Genomic DNA, 20,798 nt, shown 5'->3' on the forward strand with positions numbered 1-20,798 from the left:
ATAATGTTTACAGTATGTAACATATGTGTATACCGATATCAGGGCATGCGTGTGTATTGCTATACCTGAAATGTTTGATAGATGTGTGCAGTGAAAAAAACTACAAACCTTGCCCAGATTTTTTGGCGATACAGGGACCATCTGCTATTCTTCATCAACCCCTGTGTGTGGTATGTAAAGGCGACATTCAGAATGTCAACATTCACAAATGTCGGCAAAGTCATAATGTCGACATTTAACATGTCCATACCAGCATGTTGCCAAACCATTTTTTTGTATATTCTAGCCTAAACCTAACCCTAAAAATTTTAAGTAAAATGTAATGTTGACATTCTGGTGTCGACATGTGACATGTCAACATTATGAATATTTCGACATTTTGACTGTCTACATTTGAGAATGTCAACAGTTTACATGTAGACCTAACATCCATGTTGACATTCTGACTATTGACATTCAGAACATGTTGACATTCTCGTGTTGTCACTCTGAATGTCGATATCCTACTCATCCCTCTTCATTTTGCTATGAGGCCCTGTGTGATATACTGTGCATGTAAGGTGGTAATATATATTTATATACTGTATGGTGGTGAGCAGTGCCACCTTAGGAAAACTTGGGCCATTGGCCCAAGTTTCCATGATGTAGCAACTTCTTGGAGTCTTCTCCAGGGTATATCAAGGGTGATGTCACTTATTGCAGAGGGGCAACATTCATTATTCCAAGTAATTTAGAGTTTGCTGCGCTAAAAAGAATAAAAAAGCTGCTCTGTGTTACTGGATTGGTATATAGGTAAATGTTACCACATTGAGTGCTAAATGAACGTGTTAGTGTATGGTACATCCACCCTGTATCATACACTAACACGTTCATTTAGCGCTCAATGTGATAACATTTACCTATAAACCAAGTAATTTGTTCCTGCCCCTCCATTCCCACTGCACATGTCCTTCTCATGACATGCCATTGCTGATTATTATATGTATGCCGATTTGCCCGTCCCTCCAAACAATCCTTGTTTGTAAACTAACATTATAGGTCATGCCCCAATCCACCCAAACCATACTCCTTGAGGTCCTCTAATTTAAATAATTAAATCCTTACAATTTTTCTGCCCTCAAAATCTGGGTCTGTTGGCTGGCATGAAGATATACTAACCCATTCATGCAATATGCCAACTGCAGATTGAAGTTTAAAATACCAACATTTTCATATTTCTCAACTATTTTCCATAATTTAAGGACATTCTAGGTTTTAAGATTTGTCCTTAGAAATTTTGTTAAAAAAAACAAAAAACACTTAAGATCGTAACTGCTTTTCATACCCTCTATATGGCAGAAGATATGAAAAGATGTGGGCAGGGCTGGATAACACGATTTGCATCATGAAGGGTTGCAGGGCCGGATTAAGGATTGTGGGTGCCCCAGTGCAACTAGCTTGTTAGGGCCCTTACCAATAAAATTGTAATATGATATGCAGGCAATGTTATTTAAAATTATAAAGTATCATTATTTTCAGCACCACATATGTGTTAAACACACTGTAGCGCCCTCAGTTCACATTGTGCCACATAGAAACCGCAGATCACATATGCCACAGTGCCCCCATGCATGTGATGGAGCTATGTGTAGGGGCCCTCGTGTGTGGGGGCCACTGGGCAACCACCCCAGATGCCCTGTTGTTAACCTGGCACTGAAGGAGTGGGGCAAAGGGTGTAATGCTACAAATCCTGTCAATATACCCCAACTCACTTAGGGGCCTATTTATTAGTATTAGTAAGTAATAATCCATACTGCATTGATTAGCTCTGATATAACAGCTGTCCCCTCAAATCATACTCACAAGTTTTCCCCATTGTGAATTCTTAAAGTAAACAGATAGATGATTGTAGCAACCAAAGAGGATTGGAAGATCCCTCTCCAGCAATACTGTAGCACATAGACTGAAATGACTAACGCCTCTGAAGGTGGTGGTAGCTAGGGGACCAAGCTATTCAGGGCTTGGAAAGCAAGGACATACTTCAATCCCCATTAAAAATAAATGGGAACTGCAATCTGGATGTTTTGTTTGCCTGCCACAGAATAGGCATCTTCAGATTAGAAATTAAGTGGATGATTCCCATCTCACTAAAGGTCAATTAGATATAGAAATATTTTCAGCGCTTGAACTAGATAGGAAGGAAAAGAATGAATAGTAAAATAAATTAAAGGAAAAAATGACCTTCGGTCCCTGAAGGAGTCTGGACACTCCCAAAAGAAACATTTTGGACATCAAGGACATAGATTGATTTTTTGACACACATAATTTCAACGTTGGAAGCTGATATGTATTTCAATTTGACATAGACGAGATTGGGGGCACAGATATTGGAATTCATCAGTGCAGTGTTCTATATAGGACATTTTTACAAGTTCGCATAATGAAGTCTGGGAAGAACAATTACACAGACATTGCCACGCCATTGGTGAATGGCTGGAATCAAGACACCGTAGTCGGATGTAGGATCGTCTTGAACCCCAGCATTAATGACTTAGGGGTTTATTTACAAAGTATCTGGTTGTAAAACCCGACACTTCTGTTCGTGTTTATGTCCTATATTTAAAAGGGCAGTGCTTTTACTAGCCGTGACTTGCTAGTAAAAGCACTGCCCTTCTAAATACAGGGCATAAATATATGAACAGAAGTGTTGGGTTTTACAACACGACACTTCGTAAATAAACCCCTTAGTTTTCTTCCCTAAACCACCTACATACCAACCATCATATAGCTTTTATTATTTATGTTTTGAGACACATCGCATCTCTACAACAAATCTTTCATATAAAACTGTTTATCTACAAACAGCTATTAGACTGGCAGGAGAACATACATTTTTACCAAGCAGAAACTGATTCTTGAATGTTCAGCATGTATTATACCACCGCTTCTTGTCAGAATTATTGTGCAGCCTAGTGTAGAAAAATAAATATTTTTTTACAATATGTGATATCCATTTTTAGTATTATATATTTGTCCATTAAAAATATTATTTTAAAATATCAGATCATGTTTTTCTGCATCCCTTTCTTTATTCCTTTATTTTTCCTTTCTTATATATTTTTTTTCCTATCTACTTCAAGCACTAAAAAATATATTTGTTAAATATAATAGTTATATAAAAGACGCCTACATGGTGGGGTGTAGGCCACCCTCCCGGATCTAATTTCTCATTCTTGCCAAGTGTTTGGGGTGCATCATGAAGCCTCCGTGAGGACTCAGCTTGTGTCCGTGGCAGCGTTGGTTGGGGCCTGAGGCAGATAGATTGCATTATGATGGCCTGTCACACACTGTGTAATGATGCTATGCGCAATTATGCGATCATGTTATCACACCTCCCACACTTATCCCCTGGACTTCCCACTGTGTCTTAAAGTAGGCCAGTATGATCCATGCTGATGTACATTCTAATTTAATCACTTTACATCAAATCTATCTATACTAATATAATAAGAACGTTGTGTCTGTCTGTCTGTTTCTGTCACAGCTAAAGACAGATAATGGATGCTATCCCGTACTTCGGGATTGGCGAGACCTAGTACTGAGGCGCGGAGTCTAACGTGCCAGCGGTATTCAGCAGGGTCCCCCCACAAGGAGGTTTGGTCTCACTTGCATTCGAAACGTAGGTCACGGCCCTCAGACTTGGTTCCCTTGTACAGGTGCTGGTGTTCTCTGGAGCAGAGTGGAGTACAATGCAGGCATACCACGTAGTTGACAAGCCGGGTCAGAAGAAAACGGGCAAGACGGTACCATGGAGCAGACGTAATACAGGTCACAGAGGAAAGCCAAGGTCGAAATTGGAATACCAAGTGCAGTACCAGGGAGGAGACAAAATCAGGTCACAAATGAAGCCAAGCAGTATTAATCACTGGGAATGTTTGATTATGGTCTACACTCTGGCACCTGCCTAGTGCCTAGAGACTCTCTTTTATAGGGAGGAGTTCCATTGTTGCGCCAAATATGACATCATGTTTGGCACGTCTGCCTCTTTAAATGTCCTTGCCGGTCGGCATGCGCACCCCTAGGGGAGCCGATCCGCTAGCACTACTGCCGCCGAGGAGGGAGAGAGCACACGCCAGGAGCGAGGACACTAGCAGGGGGTGCCGGGTAAGTGGGAGCCAAGTTCAGCCGCGCTGTGATAGTTCCATTGGTGTAAGTGGTGGATGAAGGCACTGCTGCCACCAGTCTGTACAGTGCTGCTGGTCACAGAGGCACCCCCATGACCAATACAACTAGAACACCTCAAATAAAATAAAATGTTGGCAGAAGGGATTTCATTGTGGGTGAAGCCGTGGGCAACAGCTAGTTAGAAATAAAAATGGTAAAATCTATCTGAATCTCTAATGCAGTGATTCCCAACCTCGGTCCTCAAGGCACACTAACAGTCCTGGTTTTAGTGATATCCATGCTTAAGCACAAATGGTTAAATCAAAATAACTAAGGTACTAATTAAGTCACCTGTGCTCAAGTATGGCTATCCTTAAAATCTGGACTGTTAGTGTGCCTTGAGGGCCGTGGTTGGGAATCCCTGTCCTAGATAGTATCTTTGGCGGAGCTCAGTTCTATGAACCCCGGATTTGGTGAGCAAATACTTCTCATAACAAACAGAACATGGGCATAGAGTGCCAGACTCCATACTTATAACCTGGACTGTTAGTGTGCCTTGAGGACCGTGGTTGGGAACCCCTGCTCTAATGAGTACTAACTAACATTCTGAATGTTGACATGATGACTACATATCCTCTACATCATACTTACTACTCTCTAAGAACATCTTGGAGATTCATTAATTTTCGGGTAGTCCCCCAGTAGAGTGGGGGAGCGTAATACAGAGAATTGCGGGTCCATATGAAAAGGACGGGGCCTATATGATGCAAACAGCGTTATTTTGGTCCAGCCTACTTCTTAGACACTAGATTATTCTGCAATGGGGTAGGCTTAATGACAAAAAGCGCCCAACTCCTCTCTGGGCTTCTCCAAGTGAGGCATTAAAGAATGTATGCAAGTAAGCTCTACATATATGACAAAGTATGAATAATAAATTGTGCCAAGTTTTCTCTAGTTAATGGCTGTAAATAAGTATCTACCTCTTTTGATGTGTTACTGAAATAAACAAAATTGTCATCAGGAAGATTAATTGAAAATATAGGTTTTGATGAAACAGGAGTAGCAAGTTAGAATTGGGTCTGGTTATAGAGATGTAATCCTCCTATTGTTTTGAAGAAGTTAATTAATTTTAAAATTGTATTAGGATCATGTCCAGTAATGGTGTCATGTTGGGTGGGTGTAATATCCAATATCTTAAATAAGAAATACAAGAAAAGAAAAGGGTTCCTTTTGGGCGCTAGGTAATTAGGACCTCATTCAGAGTCGGTTGAAGCGGCCGCACGGTCGTACAGGAAAAGGGGCCGGATATTCAAATGATTCCCTCGCAAGTTGCGTCCCTAAGTTCGGATCGGTAGCTGGCCGACCAAGGGGAGGAAGCGGTCGGAATTCAAAAAAATACGCCCCCTTCTCGTACGCATTGGACGTCATCTCCGGGCATATAAGGATTAATCGAGACCATCGGGAACCATCGGAACTGGTCGTAGAGCTTAAGGTTGACCATACCCTCTCTTAAGCTCTACGATCATGTCAGTGTAAAAACCTCCCATGTCACATGTGCCATGACGCTACTTTGTTAATTATGCACTCCCATAAACCGTATGCACTCCCATAAAACGCTGTTCGCATAATTAGGCACGCCTGCGTTCGGATCTCCACTCCCCCGTTTTCAAGCACCTTCCCCTGTTACCACCCACTAACGCCTCATTCTGTCACTCAAACTACCGACCTGGCTGTGTTCAAGGAGAAAGAAATTTCTGATCGTAGCGGCTAGTTTGCGCACGCGCATTGCGAACTTTACACATGCGCAGTATAACGAACATCGGTGGCGTACGACCGTGCGGCCGCAACGACCGACTCTGAATGAGGTCCATAATGTGGTGATTATACTTTATTCAGATTAATTTGTCACTCGCTACCACTTGGAGGAGCTGACTCTCCTGTGATATGTAATAAGCTACAGAAAATCGAAAAGAGTTGTGGAGCGCTGACCTTAATTGAAAAATTAATTAATCAGAGAAATATATCTTATTTATAATGAAACCTTTTAATCCATACAACAAACTTAAAACAAACAAACTTAAAACACTAACTTAAAACAAACTTAAAACACTAAAAAATAGCCATATGTTCATATTACGACAAATGCATATTATAAATGCCAAACAAATATTGATACATTGATAAAATGAATAAAAAAAAACTTACTGTTTCACATCACTCAGTAGAAATCATTAGATACTAATATGATATAAAAATTAATAGTCAAATTAAAAAAGTGTAATATATCAACTAGGGTTAGTAGCGGCGAAGTCTGTTATGCACTGTTAAGCTGTAATAAGCAGTCAAAGCATATAGGTCCGGCAGCCATGCAGTTAGTAAGTATGTAACACAGTAGCAATAGTGATGTAGTTGGCAGTATATTGTATGCCACACTAACGGCCGTATTCAATTAGAAGCTGACTTTTCGCTGTCATCGTTGGTTTCAGGTGCGAATAAGTATCGCGCGCGTCCCCGCGTATCCCCGTATTCAATTTGAAATTGGCAAAGACTGGACCCGTCGAAACGCAAACAGGCGAAAAGTGCTGTCGATTTGGGGAAATCAGCCTGACACCTCCCAAAATGCTCTGACATGGGGGTTCACTATGGGTACCCCCGAATGGCCCTGCTAAAGTATTTGGGGTTTTTAAATGGTCTCAATAGGCGCTATTTCGCGTCTTTGAGCAAGTGGTGAACAATAGCATTTTGCTACTTTTTTGGGGGAAAATAAGTATTCCCATCAAATTTGGGGTACATGAAAATGGGTGCAAGCATATTTTAAAATGTCTAAAGTCAAGCATTAAAAAGCGCCAAAAATGCACCTTCAGCAAACACCTGCAATCAAAAATACACCTCCCCCCATACTTACAGACCCCACCCCCAAAGGCTATTTGCTAGGTTTTGAATTTGCACCCCCACTTTGATTTTTTTCGCCCACTTTTTCAAAGTGCTTTTTTGGTGTGTCTTTTGTGGTGTTTTTTGCATTTTTTGCCGCAGTTCGTGTCAGGAGGGGTGTCCAAAGGGTGCAGGGTGGGTCCTGCAACATTGCATCCCAAAACCCCAATTCTGCACTTTTTCCCGCCGGGTATTCATAGGCAAAACTTTTTCGCTTATTACATTGCATTGCGTTATCTATCTGACGAAAAGACGCTACAATTGAATACGGGGATAAGTTGAAACCGGCGAAAATGACGTCATCCGCGAAAAAGTATCGCCAAAATGAACTATTCGCTTCTAATTGAATATGGCCCTATGGGCCGTATTCAATTACAAGCGAAAAGTCCGTTGCCGGACTATTCACCATCATTGCTGGTTTCATGTGCGAAAAAGTATCGCGTTCGTCCCCACGTATCCCCATATTCAACATTTTTGCCTATTACATTGCATTGCGTTATCGTGCCGGCGAAAAGACGCTGCAATTGAATATGGGGATAAGTTGAAACTGGCGAAAATGACATCATCGGCGAAACTGACTTTTTGCTTCAAATTGAATATGGCCCTATATCTCAATAACTACCTCATGTGTTGATCAGACACTGAGGAGTTAAATTAGTATATATAGTGTAGTGCGTCTAACATGTAGAACTCTTTGTATATGTTAATGTTATATCATTGCCGTTAGAAATCAACGTATTGAAATTTTAGACAGTTTTGCGAGAATTGACTTGCCATTATTTATGATTCCGGTTTTCAACATTTGAATTATATTTCCATGGAATAGAGGCATTACAATTTCAGCCTAATGCAGCCAGAAGAAATCATTATTCATTTCAATTGTAATTTAAATTCGCAACTGCGGTTAAGCTGAACTGGAATCAGAGGTCTTGGCAGGTTTCACACAGAAGGCTGCTATGAGCACAGTGAGTACTGAGCTGAGAGCAAACTTGTACTATATGTTAAGAGCAAGGATGTTTCAATAGTAATAATAATAATAATTGAATATTTTCTATAGATGACTACTCAAAAAAATGTTTTTTGTATCAAAGCTTGAAGTGATATACTTCTAACCAGGAGCGCATGTGATGTCTAAACCCCCTAGCAAATTCCTTTGGAGAAGGGCTAGCAATCATGCACCTTAGGCCTTCGTTCTGCTCTTTTGAGCATACGCCAGCTTCTGTAGGTCCCCCTCGTGCCTCCTAAACAGCTCTGACCCTTTGAGGTATGGACTCCACAAGAACTCTGAAAGTGTTCTGTGGTATCTGGCACCAAGTAGTTAGCAGCAGATCATTTAAGTCCTGTAAGTTAGACCTCCATGGCTTGGACTAATTTTTCCAGCACAGCCCACAGATGTTCGATCAGATAAAGATCTGTGGGATTTGGAGGCCAAGTAAACATTTTGAACTTTTTGTCATGTTCCTCAAACCATTCCAGAACAATTTATGCAGTGTGGCAGGGCGCATTATCCTGCTGAAAGAAGCTTACCAACTGCAACAATGTTTAGGTAGGTGGTACGTGTTGAAGTAACATCCACATGAGAGCCAACACATCAATTTCAAGAACTGACAGTTCACTTGCTAACATTAACCACATACCCCATCCCTTGACAGGTGCCATTATAATAAGATGATCAATGTTATTCACTTCACCTGTCAGTTGTTTTAATGTCATGGTTGAGGGGTGTGTATGTGTGTGTGAGTATATATATATATATATATATATATATACACATACGCACTGTATACACATATACTCATGTATGTTTATGTGTACAATATACTGTATATGTATATATTATAACAGGGTCACAGAATGAGGGCACACGACAGGTAGGTTCCCAGACAAGCCTTGTGAGTGCCGCCTTTCGTCTGCTACTTTGTATGTTTATATGTGGGATTTATCCCTAAGGAGGGCATCGGAGCAGTTACTTATTTTTCAAGCAAGGAGTGCCGGGTTTACAGGACTGGTATATACTCATGTATGTATAGGTATACAATATACTATATATATATATATATATTTAAATATATATATATATAATGTAACGGGGTCACAGAATGCAGGACACACGGCAGGCAGGTTCCCAGTGAAACAGTGTCTTTTAATGACAGCAGACATTGCATTTTAAAATATACACACAAAGGCCTGGACAAACAGGCACAGTGATTAGACATGCAAGTGGAAACAAATGATCCCCTGCCCAAAATGCTAATGTTCAGTCTGCTGCAATAGCATGCAGCAACTGTCTGCTGTGCTTTCTAGCACAGCCAAATTGGAAGTCCCTGGCACTACAGAAACTCAGGCCTACTCACTGGCCGTTATTCGGCACTCGTTATCAGTGCAAAGAGCACCGGGTGAATGAGAGTTTTAAACTCTTCCTGTCTTCCAGTGATGATTGCAGCTGGACCTGTGCAATTCTGAAAACCTGGAGTTCCAAACCCCCACTACTACTGTACACTGCACAGATTTACTTTAGTCTCCCTTGGAGGAAGCTGATCCCACAGCAATGTGGGTAATACAGGTGAGAGGCAACCCCTCTCACCACAATATATATATATATATATATATATATATATATTTATTTATACCATATATTAGGGATGTGCAGGCTCAGATTAGTTCGAATTTTCCAGACAAATTTGGATTTTTCCCGCCAAAAATCGGGTCTCAGAAAGAGGCAAAACGTCATCTTTCATGGACAAACATCATCTTTCATGGACTTTTGTCCAGGGAAAAATCCGAATTTGGCGGGGAAATCTGAACTAATCCGAGCCTGCACATCCCTAACATATATACTGTATAAATATAAATATATATGTAAATCCGGCACTCCTTGCTTGAAAAATAATAAGTAACCGCTCCGGTGCCCTAATTAGGGATAGATCCAACAGATACAAGGAGTAGACGAAAGGCAGGACTCACAAGGCTTGTCTTCATTCACCAATATTTATTTGTAATGGATTACAAAGAAATATTGGAGATTGAAGACAAGCCTTGTGAGTGCCGCCTTTCGTCTACTCCTTATATACAGTATATATAAATATATATATATATATTAGGGGTGAGCGGGTTCGGATTTCTGAAATCCGAGCCCCCCCGATCCGAGTCCGATCCGAGTCAGGCTCGACTTTTCCCGCCTGACTCGGATCTGAAATCGAGGCAAAACGTCATCATCCCGCCTTCCGAGTCTCGCGGGTTTTGGATCCTATATAAGGTACCCGCGTCGGCGCCATTTTCTCACTCGGCTGTGGACAGTGAAGAGGGAGGGTGGGAGTTAGGGCTGTGTAGTGTAGTGTAGTGTAGTGTAGTGCTGCTGTTGTCCACTACTTCAAAGTCCATAGGGGCTGGCTGTGTTGTGCTGTGCTGCTGTTGTTAATAGGGGCTGTGTCCACTACTTCAAAGTCCATAGGGGCTGGCTGGACTGTGTTGTGCAGTCAGTTCTCCATAGGGGCTGTGTCCACTCCAAAGTCCTGTGCAGTGTCCCAGTCCTAAAGGAGTGCTGTAGTGTTGTCCAGGGGGTGCTCTGTCCATCAGGGGTGCACCCCCAAGTGCTAAAAAAATAATATATTTTCTGTGTTTGTGAATTGTGTGCGCAGTAGCCGCACGTGCATCAACAAAGTAGTGCCAAGCGTGCGCCTGTGTCATAAGTAAAGGGCCGGCTGGCTTGACCGTTAAAGGGTGCTGTAACCCCCGAAAGTACACTCCAGTCCAAACCAAAAAAAAATTATTTTCTGTGTTTGTGAATTGTGTGCGCAGTAGCCGCACGTGCATCAACAAAGTAGTGCCAAGCGTGCGCCTGTGTCATAAGTAAAGGGCCGGCTGGCTTGACCGTTAAGGGTGCTGTAACCCCCGAAAGTACACTCCAGTCCAAACCAAAAAAAAAATTATTTTCTGTGTTTGTGAATTGTGTGCGCAGTAGCCGCACGTGCATCAACAAAGTAGTGCCAAGCGTGCGCCTGTGTCATAAGTAAAGGGCTGGCTGGCTTGACCGTTAAGGGTGCTGTAACCCCCGAAAGTACACTCCAGTCCAAACCAAAAAAAAAATTATTTTCTGTGTTTGTGAATTGTGTGCGCAGTAGCCGCACGTGCATCAACAAAGTAGTGCCAAGCGTGCACCTGTGTCATAAGTAAAGGGCCGGCTGGCTTGACCGTTAAGGGTGCTGTAACCCCCGAAAGTACACTCCAGTCCAAACCAAAAAAAAATTTTTTTCTGTGTTTGTGAATTGTGTGCGCAGTAGCCGCACGTGCATCAACAAAGTAGTGCCAAGCGTGCGCCTGTGTCATAAGTAAAGGGCCGGCTGGCTTGACCGTTAAAGGGTGCTGTAACCCCCAAAGTACACTCCAGTCCAAACCAAAAAAAAAATTATTTTCTGTGTTTGTGAATTGTGTGCGCAGTAGCCGCACGTGCATCAACAAAGTAGTGCCAAGCGTGCGCCTGTGTCATAAGTAAAGGGCCGGCTGGCTTGACCGTTAAAGGGTGCTGTAACCCCCGAAAGTACACTCCAGTCCAAACCAAAAAAAAATTATTTTCTGTGTTTGTGAATTGTGTGCGCAGTAGCCGCACGTGCATCAACAAAGTAGTGCCAAGCGTGCGCCTGTGTCATAAGTAAAGGGCCGGCTGGCTTGACCGTTAAAGGGTGCTGTAACCCCCGAAAGTACACTCCAGTCCAAACCCAAAAAAAATTATTTTCTGTGTTTGTGAATTGTGTGCGCAGTAGCCGCACGTGCATCAACAAAGTAGTGCCAAGCGTGCGCCTGTGTCATAAGTAAAGGGCCGGCTGGCTTGACCGTTAAGGGTGCTGTAACCCCCGAAAGTACACTCCAGTCCAAACCAAAAAAAAATTATTTTCTGTGTTTGTGAATTGTGTGCGCAGTAGCCGCACGTGCATCAACAAAGTAGTGCCAAGAGTGCGCCTGTGTCATAAGTAAAGGGCCGGCTGGCTTGACCGTTAAAGGGTGCTGTAACCCACAAAGTACACTCCAGTCCAAACCAAAAAAAAAATTATTTTCTGTGTTTAGCCGCACGTATATATCAAATCGATATAACATAAATGGAGGACCAAACTTTCTCCGATAAAAATAAAATAGAGAAAGATCAAGAACCACTTCCTCCTAGTGCTGAAGCTGCTGCCACTAGTCATGACATAGACGATAACATGCCATCAACGTCGTCTGCCAAGGCCGATGCCCAATGTCATAGTAGAGGGCACATACAATCCCAAATGGCAAAGTTCAGGAAAATGACCTTGAAAAAGACATTTAAATCAGCTGAAGAGAAACGTAAACTTGCCAATATGCCATTTACGACACGGAGTGGCAAGGAACAGCTAAGGTCGATCCCTAGTATGTTCATGACTAGTGGTTCAGCTTCACATGACGATGGAAGCCCTCCTCCCACTAAAAAAATCAAAAGAGTTAAGCTGGCAAAAGCACAGCGAAGAACTGTGCTTTCTAAGAAGATATCACAAATCCCCAAGGAGAGTCCAAGTGTGGTGGTGGTTGCGATGCCTGACCTTCCCAGCACTGGACGGGAAGAGGTGGCTCTTTCCACCATTTGCACGCCCCCTGCAAGTGCTGAAAGGAGCACCCACAGTCCACTTGCTGATATGCAAATTGAAGATGTCACTGTTGAAGTACAACAGGATGAGGATACTGGTGTAGCTGGCGCTGAGGAGGAAGTTGGCGAGGAGGATTCTGATGGTGATGTGGTTTGTTTAAATCAGGCTCCGGGGGAGACAGTTGTTGTCCGTGGGATGAAAAAGCCCATCACGGTCATGCCTGGGCAGAAGACCAAACATTCCACCTCTTTGGTCTGGCAATATTTCTATCCAAATCCGGACAACAACTGTCTTGCCATATGTACCATATGTAAAGGTGAAATAAGTAGGGGTAGGGACGTCAACCACCTAGGAACATCCTCCCTTATACGGCACCTGCAGCGCGTTCATAAAAAGTTACTGTCAAGTTCAGAAACTTTGGCTAAGACCGTAAGCAGTCCAGGGACACCTAAATCCCTTTGTCCTGTTGTATCCAAGCGCCTGCAAACCACACCGTCAACTCCCTCCTCGTCAATTTCCTCCTTAGTCAGGATCGGAAGTAGTCCTGCAGGCCATGTCACTGGCATGACTGACTCTCCTATCCGGGATTCCTCTGGAGGATCCTGCATTGCTACGCCTACTGCTGCCGCTGCTGCTGTTGCTGCTGCTGGGAGTCGTTCATCATCCCAGAGAGGAAGTAGGAACACCACTACTTTTACTAAACAATTGACCCTCCAACAGTCCTTAGCGAGGAGGATGAAGTACGACAGCAGTCATCCTGAAGCAAAACGTATAACTGAGGCCTTGACTGCTATGTTGGTGTTAGACGTGCGTCCGGTATCCGCCATTAGTGCAGTGGGATTTAGACAATTGATGGAGGTAGTGTGTCCCCGGTTCCAAATCCCGTCTAGATTCCACTTCACTAGGCAGGCGATACCGAGACTGTACAGAAACGTCAGAAAAAGTGTCCTCAGTGTCCTGAAAAATGCCGTTGTACACAATGTCCACTTAACCACGGACATGTGGACAAGTGGAACAGGGCAGACTAAGGACTATATGACTGTGACAGCCCACTGGGTAGATGTATCACCTTACGCAGCAACAGCAGCAGCGTCACCAGTAGCAGCATCTCAGAAACGCCAGCTCGTTACAAGGCAGGCTACGCTGTGTATCACCGGTTTCAGTAAGAGGCACACCGCCGACAACCTCTTAGAGAAACTGAGGGAAATCATCGCCCAGTGGCTTACCCCACTTAGACTCTCCTGGGGATTTGTGATATCTGACAACGCCACCAATATTGTGCGGGCATTACATCTGGGCAAATTCCAGCACGTCCCATGTTTTGCTCACACAATAAACTTGGTGGTGCAGAATTTTCTGAAAAGCGACAGGGGCGTGCAGGAGACGCTTTGGGTGGCCCGAAAAATTTCTGGCCACTTTCGCCATTCAGCGACTGCGTTCCGAAGACTGGAGCGCCAGCAAACACTCTTGAACCTGCCCCGCCATCACCTGAAGCAAGAGGTTGTGACGCGGTGGAACTCAACCCTCTATATGCTTCAGAGGATGGAGGAGCAGCAAAAGGCCATACAAGCCTATACATCCACCTATGACATAGGCAAAGGAGGGGGTATGCACCTGACTCAAGCGCAGTGGAGAATGATTTCCGTGTTGTGCAAGGTTCTCCAGCCCTTCGAACTTGCCACACGTGAAGTCAGTTCAGACACAGCCAGCTTGAGTCAGGTCATTCCCCTCATCAGGCTTTTGCAGAAGCAGCTGGAGAAAGTGAAGGAGGAGCTAAGACGGAGCGATTCCGCTCGGCATGTGGGACTCGTGGATGAAGCCCTTCATTCGCTTTGCCAGGATTCCAGGGTGGTCAATCTGTTGAAATCAGACCACTACATTTTGGCCACCGTGCTTGATCCTAGGTTTAAAGCCTATGTGGTGTCTCTCTTTCCGGCCGACACAAGCCTGCAGAGGTGCAAAGACCTGCTGGTGAACACACTGTCAGCTGAAGCGGAACGTGACACGTCAACGGCTCCTTCTTCATTTTCTCCCGCAACTGGGGCTGCCAGGAAAAAACTTAGGTATCCTAAGCAACCCGCTGGCGGTGATGCAGGGCAGGCAGGACCAAGTTTGGACATCTGGTCCGGACTGAAGGACCTGGCAACAATTTCTGACATGTCTACTGTCACTGCATATGATACTGTCACCATTGACAGAATGGTGGAGGATTACATCGGTGACAGCATCCAAGTAGGCATGTCAGACAGTCCATACCTGTACTGGCAGGAAAAAGAGGCAATTTGGAGGCCCCTGTACAAGCTGGCTCTATTTTACCTGAGTTGCCCCCCCTCCAGTGTGTACTCCGAAAGAGTGTTTAGTGCAGCCGGGAACCTTGTCAGCGAAAGGCGTAGGAGGTTGCTTCCACAGAATGTGGAAAAGATGATGTTCATCAAAATGAATTATCAGCTCTTCCAGGGAGACCAGCCTCCAGAAGGTACAGAGGGACCTGTGGTGGTGGATTCAAGTGGGGACGAGTTAATACTTTGTGAGGATGAGGATGTACACACTGAAGAGGGTGAGGAATCGGTGGATGAGGAGGATGAGGATGACATCTTGCCTCCGTAGAGCCAGTTTGTGCAGTGACACATTAATTGCCAGCTTGTTTTGTGGGGGCCCAAACGAACCAATCATTTCAGCCACAGTTGTGTGGCAGACCCTGGCGCTGAAATGATTGATTTGTTAAAGTGTGCATGTCCTGTTTATACAACATAAGGGTGGGTGGGAGGGCCCAAGGACAATTCCATCTTGCACTTCTTTTTTTTCTTTGCATTATGTACAGTTTGGGGCCTAGTTTTTCTAACTGCCATCCTGTCTGCCACTGCAGTGTCACTCCTAGATGGGTCACGTGTTTGTGCCGCCCACTCGTGTCGCTTAGCATAGTCATCCAGCTACCTCGGTGCAACCTTTTGGACATGAAAACACTATTGTGAGGTGTGAGGTGTTCAGAATAGACTGAAAATGAGTGGAAATTAAGGTTATTGAGGTTAATAATAGCATAGGAGCAGAGAAACCAACAAATTCTGTGATTTTAGCTGTTTTTATGCTTTTTAAAAAAAAAATACAGATCCAAAACACAAAGCCCAGAACCCAAAACACGGAAGGGTGGTTTTGGCAAAACCAATCCAGATCCAAAACACGAAGAAAGATCCAGATCCAAAACCAAAACACAAAACACGAAAAGTGGCCGGTGCACACCCCTAATATATATATACACACACACACACTCACACACACACACACCATCCTACCAGCTGCAGGTTGCTGCCTCAAATCGACCTGTGAATCGACAGAAGAAGGCTGTGCTCCAATCGCAGACAGGCACTGTGAAAAAAAAAATCATCTGTCAGGTGGAAATTCTGGGTACTCAGAATCCCCTCTACATGCACCATTAAGACTTCACACCCCCAGCAACTGATATAGTTCCATCCCTGCTTCTAATATATACATAGGTGATACCCAAGTGTTATCATGTGGTGAAGATAAGTTTACTTGTAGTTGATGCCTTCAGTGCCTCTCCCCATGTATGTGTGAAGATGAATCACTTATGTTTAGAACTCCTTTGTCTGAACCAAATCTTAGGGGTTAATCCTATTAGATGCGAATTATGAGTAGTGAGTTTGTTTCTTGGAATTCGCAGACTTCGCAGCGAATCGCGCTCCCGAGAATTCTCCAATCCAAGGCATTAAAAATGCCTATTCGCACTACTCGCAGAAGAGGGGTGCGAATTGACTGTCAAATAAGATTCGAGAGAAATGCATGAAAATAGTGAGACCACCCTGGACCCCCCAAAATGGCTAATTTTGTTAGCAGGACTATATAGAAGGCTGTTTGTACTGAATGTACTGAAGATTTTTAAATGGTGTCATATGGCTGATTTGTGTTTTTTTATGCAAGAAAATTATAATAAACAAACTTTTTTCATTTAATCTCAAACTAGTTAAACAAAGAATGCAAAAAAGTAGGAAAAATAGTAATTTTGGGGTACTTTGAAGGCACCTTGAAAAAAAATATGCTAAAAACAATTATTTTTCAATGAAAAAATTATTGTAATTAAATTTGGGGGTGCCTAAACTAACGATAAAGTTAATTTCGGGGTAATTTGAGGCCATTTTTTTTTACCCTAATTACATGTAGTTATTGGACTAATTAAGCTAATTGGAAACTTCCAAATGCCTAATTAGTCATTAGGGAGGATGTCCAAGGGGTTCAGCACAGTGTCCCAACATTTTAACCTTAAAATAAAGCTTTTCCTTTACATGTCTCACCCTCAGGGAGGTGCGAATGGAAAGTTGTGAATTCAGTCTGACTGATTCAGTGCGAGTTGCTAATTGGATTGCAAAATTAATTCGCTATGTGAATTCGAAGTGAAAATAGCAACTCGCTCCTCGCAATTCGCACCTAATTGGATTGACCCCTTAGCATTTAGTATCTGCACTGAATAATATCCTGTGTGTTGTAAATCTGGGACATTGTGAGAACTAAATCTAAATGGTAATTACTGCAAATTGAGTTGACATTCCTTGTCAGGAAAAGTTATCACTGAAAAGAAAAATCTCAATACTCTCACCTTGATTAGGTGAGTTGTATACATTCAGAGCTAATAATGTTCAATTATTATATTATATTGACAGTATACACTATATTTCTTCTTTGTCTTTGTCGGACCACCTTCGCTAAAGAGTATGTCCATCTGTTGTTCCTTTTATACTGTATCTGTATGATGTGTATGTGTCCATATGTACTATCTGTTTTATAGGTATGTGTCCTTCTATAATGTGACTGTATGATAGGCAAGTGTTCCTTTATTCCGTGTGTCACGGTCCTGCTGGCCGACCCTCCAGATACGCCAATCTGAGAATTGCCGCCCGTGACTTTTACAGGTTACCTCAGCACATGTGGTTCACTAACCCTGGTAACTGCCACCAGCAGAAGAAGAATATAATGCTAAAGCATAAGGTGAGCTTCTGCTCTTACCTGCATACATAATTATCAATACTTAGAACGATAGGTAACATGAGCCATATGAGGCCTTAGGTCATAAAAACACAGATCCAGAACTAGAATTAATGTTTAATTCAAGAATATCTTCAAAGCTTATGTACAAAAAGTTACAAAGAATATAATAATGTTATAGAGAATCACACCGTTACTTACAAGTTCCAGAAAATAAAAGAAAATAAATTGGAGAAACAAACCACTCGGATCATGTTGGATTAAATGCTTCTGGGATGAGGCCTTCCCAGTGACGAATTAGGGATCATCTGTATCCTTCGATAATCTCATGCAGAATGAACGATGGGCCAGGGTTGAGTCACATATTTATGCCTGCTTTTTCATATACCCCCCTCACCCCCTCCCTGGAAATGCCTTTAACCCTTTTCAGCTCAGAGTGGATTGTTCAGCTGGCTGTAGCTCAGGGTTTCCTGGCCACATGAGCAGGGGTCATTTAATTAATACTCAGCTCTCTTTGAAGTTTGGGAAGCAGGCTGGGGTCCATAAACGTGCCCACGAGGGGACATTCCAAAAGTCAGCAAGTAGGGTCTGTGTATACTAGCAGTTCTGTTTTGTGTCTTCCAGTTGTTTTATTTATTCGAATAAGACACACATTTTGAGCTGCAAAGGCACTCAGCGCGGCTGAGACACTTTTTACTTGGTACGACTGAACCCACAGTGTAAAAGGACACAGCTGTCTGTGTTCTTTTTTACTGATATGTATACTTTTAAACTCTGTATGATAGGTATGTATAGATCTATCCTTATATAGTATGGCTTCAGTTGCTGTGGCTTTTTCTTGTGCTAAGTTCCATTGTGCTTCATCTGCGACTTTATATGTGTTTAGAACTATTTCCTGTGCGGTTAAAATCACAGCCCAGTTCCTATAGTACAATTTGAGTGGCGTTTCTCTGCATTGCAAATAAGACAAAAAATTTTACAAAAATGTTGCTACAGCTTGGTACGGCTCAGTCATGCCGGGCGTCTCGCGCTTTCTGGCGTATGGAGACTAGGTGTAGGAGGACACATCTATACTGTATTAAACTCTGTCTGTATGATAGATATGTGTATTTTTTATGCTTTATCTGGATGACAAGTATGTGTCTTTTTATTCTGTGTACATATGTGTCCTTTTTATACTATTTCCATATGATAGGTATGTGTCCTTCTATACTGTGTATAATGGTTATGTTTCCTTTATTTTTTTGTTTGTGTGATAGTTATGTGTCATTTTATACTGCACTTCTTTTTTTTTTATCATCAATAATTGTTATTAGAATTTTAGTCCGTGAACCACGGAAGGGCAGGGATACAGAAAGGAGAAAAGGTAGGGGGGGAGGGGGGAATCAGAAAAAAAATCACAATATTTCCAGTTATACAATCAATACAGAAACAAATAGAAAAAGAAAAAAAGGGCAAGTATGTTACATACCTCAGATTCAATGAACAGCAAAAAATAACCAAAAACAGGAATAATAGTCCCAATAGCTTAATAGAAAAAAACAACCGTATAGAAGAGTCAAGAAAGTGTTTTACTACAGATGGGGAAGGAGCGATACGCCTTTCCCATCTGTAGTAAATTCGTGCCATCTAAGCCACTTGACAAGGGTGGAGGAAGCCGAAAAAGAGTATGGTATCCATAGAGTTTCCATTAGGAAAGCAAAATGGATCTTATGTATAATTTTGTAAAGGGAGGGGGGGGGGGGGAGAACATTTCCAGTTCTGTTCGATAGCTGCCTGGTGGCAATAAATATGTGGCCTAAAACATAGCAGTCAGCATTGGATAAACCCGTATGGTAAATATGAAACAGTGCCAGAGAGGGGGATTCCGTACATGTTGAACTTTATAAGCTAATGTGAACACCTCGCTCCACAGATGCCGAATGTGAGGGCAACTCCAAAATATATGAAAAATATTGTATATTTCCATACAATTCCTCCAACAAAATTCCGACTGGGTTGGCCAGACTTTATGTAATCTAGCTGGTGTAAAGTAAAGCCTCTGTAATTGTTTAAATTGCATTTCCAAATGATTATGACATTTAGAGGAGCAATGAGCAGTTAAATATATGGACTCCCATTGTTGGGGTGTAAATGTGGTTTGTAAATCAGATTCCCACGGTAGTTGCGCAGAGGATTTACCCAATTCCTCGTGATCTTGATATATAGAGTACAAGGACCTTATGGAGTTACTCGATGACAATCTAGACATTATGAGGGGCGGTGGGTGGTGTAGAGAACCAGGGATTTTAAACATACTGGATAGCCAATGATGGATACGGGTATATGTAAAAAGTTCCCTGGGCGGTAAATTATATTGTGACTGTAGAGAAAAAAAAGACCTAATGGATCTATTATCCATCAAGTCAGCAATACTAGAGAGGCCACAGGCATGCCAGAACGAAACGTCAAGATCGGGTATTAGACGGGAGAGGGCACACAGGGAGAGATTACAAGTCGGTAGAAATGGCTGTGAGATCCAACGCTAGTAAGGAATCAGTTATGGCTCGGGGAGTATCTTTTGTCAAGGGGCGAAGTTGTTTAGGAGTCCACAGCAACTCCCAAAGAGGGACGGTAAAGACCTAAACTTTATACTTTTGTCGTACAGTGATTGTATCTTATTTGATGTGAATTGCAGGCTAACATCTATAGATCATTTCACCACTCAGGCATCTACACCATTGTGTCATAATTCACCCACATACACTAGCAGAGCGCAGATATAACCAACATTTAAATTAATTCTGGCCAGACTCTGCAGGTCACGATAATTTACCACCCGTGGTCGGTGACTGCGCTGTCCACTGTGGGTGGTAATGCCTTCCATGAGGTATACCCGGTACACATATATACTGTTCACTCTAGGTCTGGCGCGGGACACAAAAAGGGGGCGTGGCTATCAGAAAAGATGGCGTTTCTTTAAACATCACTGTAGGGGGCTTGCACGGCACTTACGGACATTCCGGGCTGCCCCCAGCTTTAACTGTCTCTGTGCCCTGTCTGCGCCCGACATCTATTCACCAGTGGTGATCGCTTCACAGCTGTTTTGGGGGGATGGCACCCGGCAGGTTGTTATAGTGGTCTAATGGG

At 42.8% G+C, this 20,798-nt stretch overlaps 1 protein-coding gene across 1 annotated transcript in view; it reads left to right on the top strand.

Moving 5' to 3' along the window:
- MGAT5B (alpha-1,6-mannosylglycoprotein 6-beta-N-acetylglucosaminyltransferase B) overlaps window positions 1–20,798 on the top strand; it is a gene marked incomplete at its 3' end in the record, with an annotated part of 153,236 nt that overhangs the window by 52,655 nt on the left and 79,783 nt on the right. The gene's annotated exons all lie outside the window — the stretch shown is intronic.

The sequence above is a fragment of the Taudactylus pleione genome, unplaced genomic scaffold (assembly GCF_031769625.1).
Source record: "Taudactylus pleione unplaced genomic scaffold, aTauple2 ptg000817l, whole genome shotgun sequence".
In the NCBI taxonomy this organism is placed as follows: domain Eukaryota; kingdom Metazoa; phylum Chordata; class Amphibia; order Anura; family Myobatrachidae; genus Taudactylus; species Taudactylus pleione.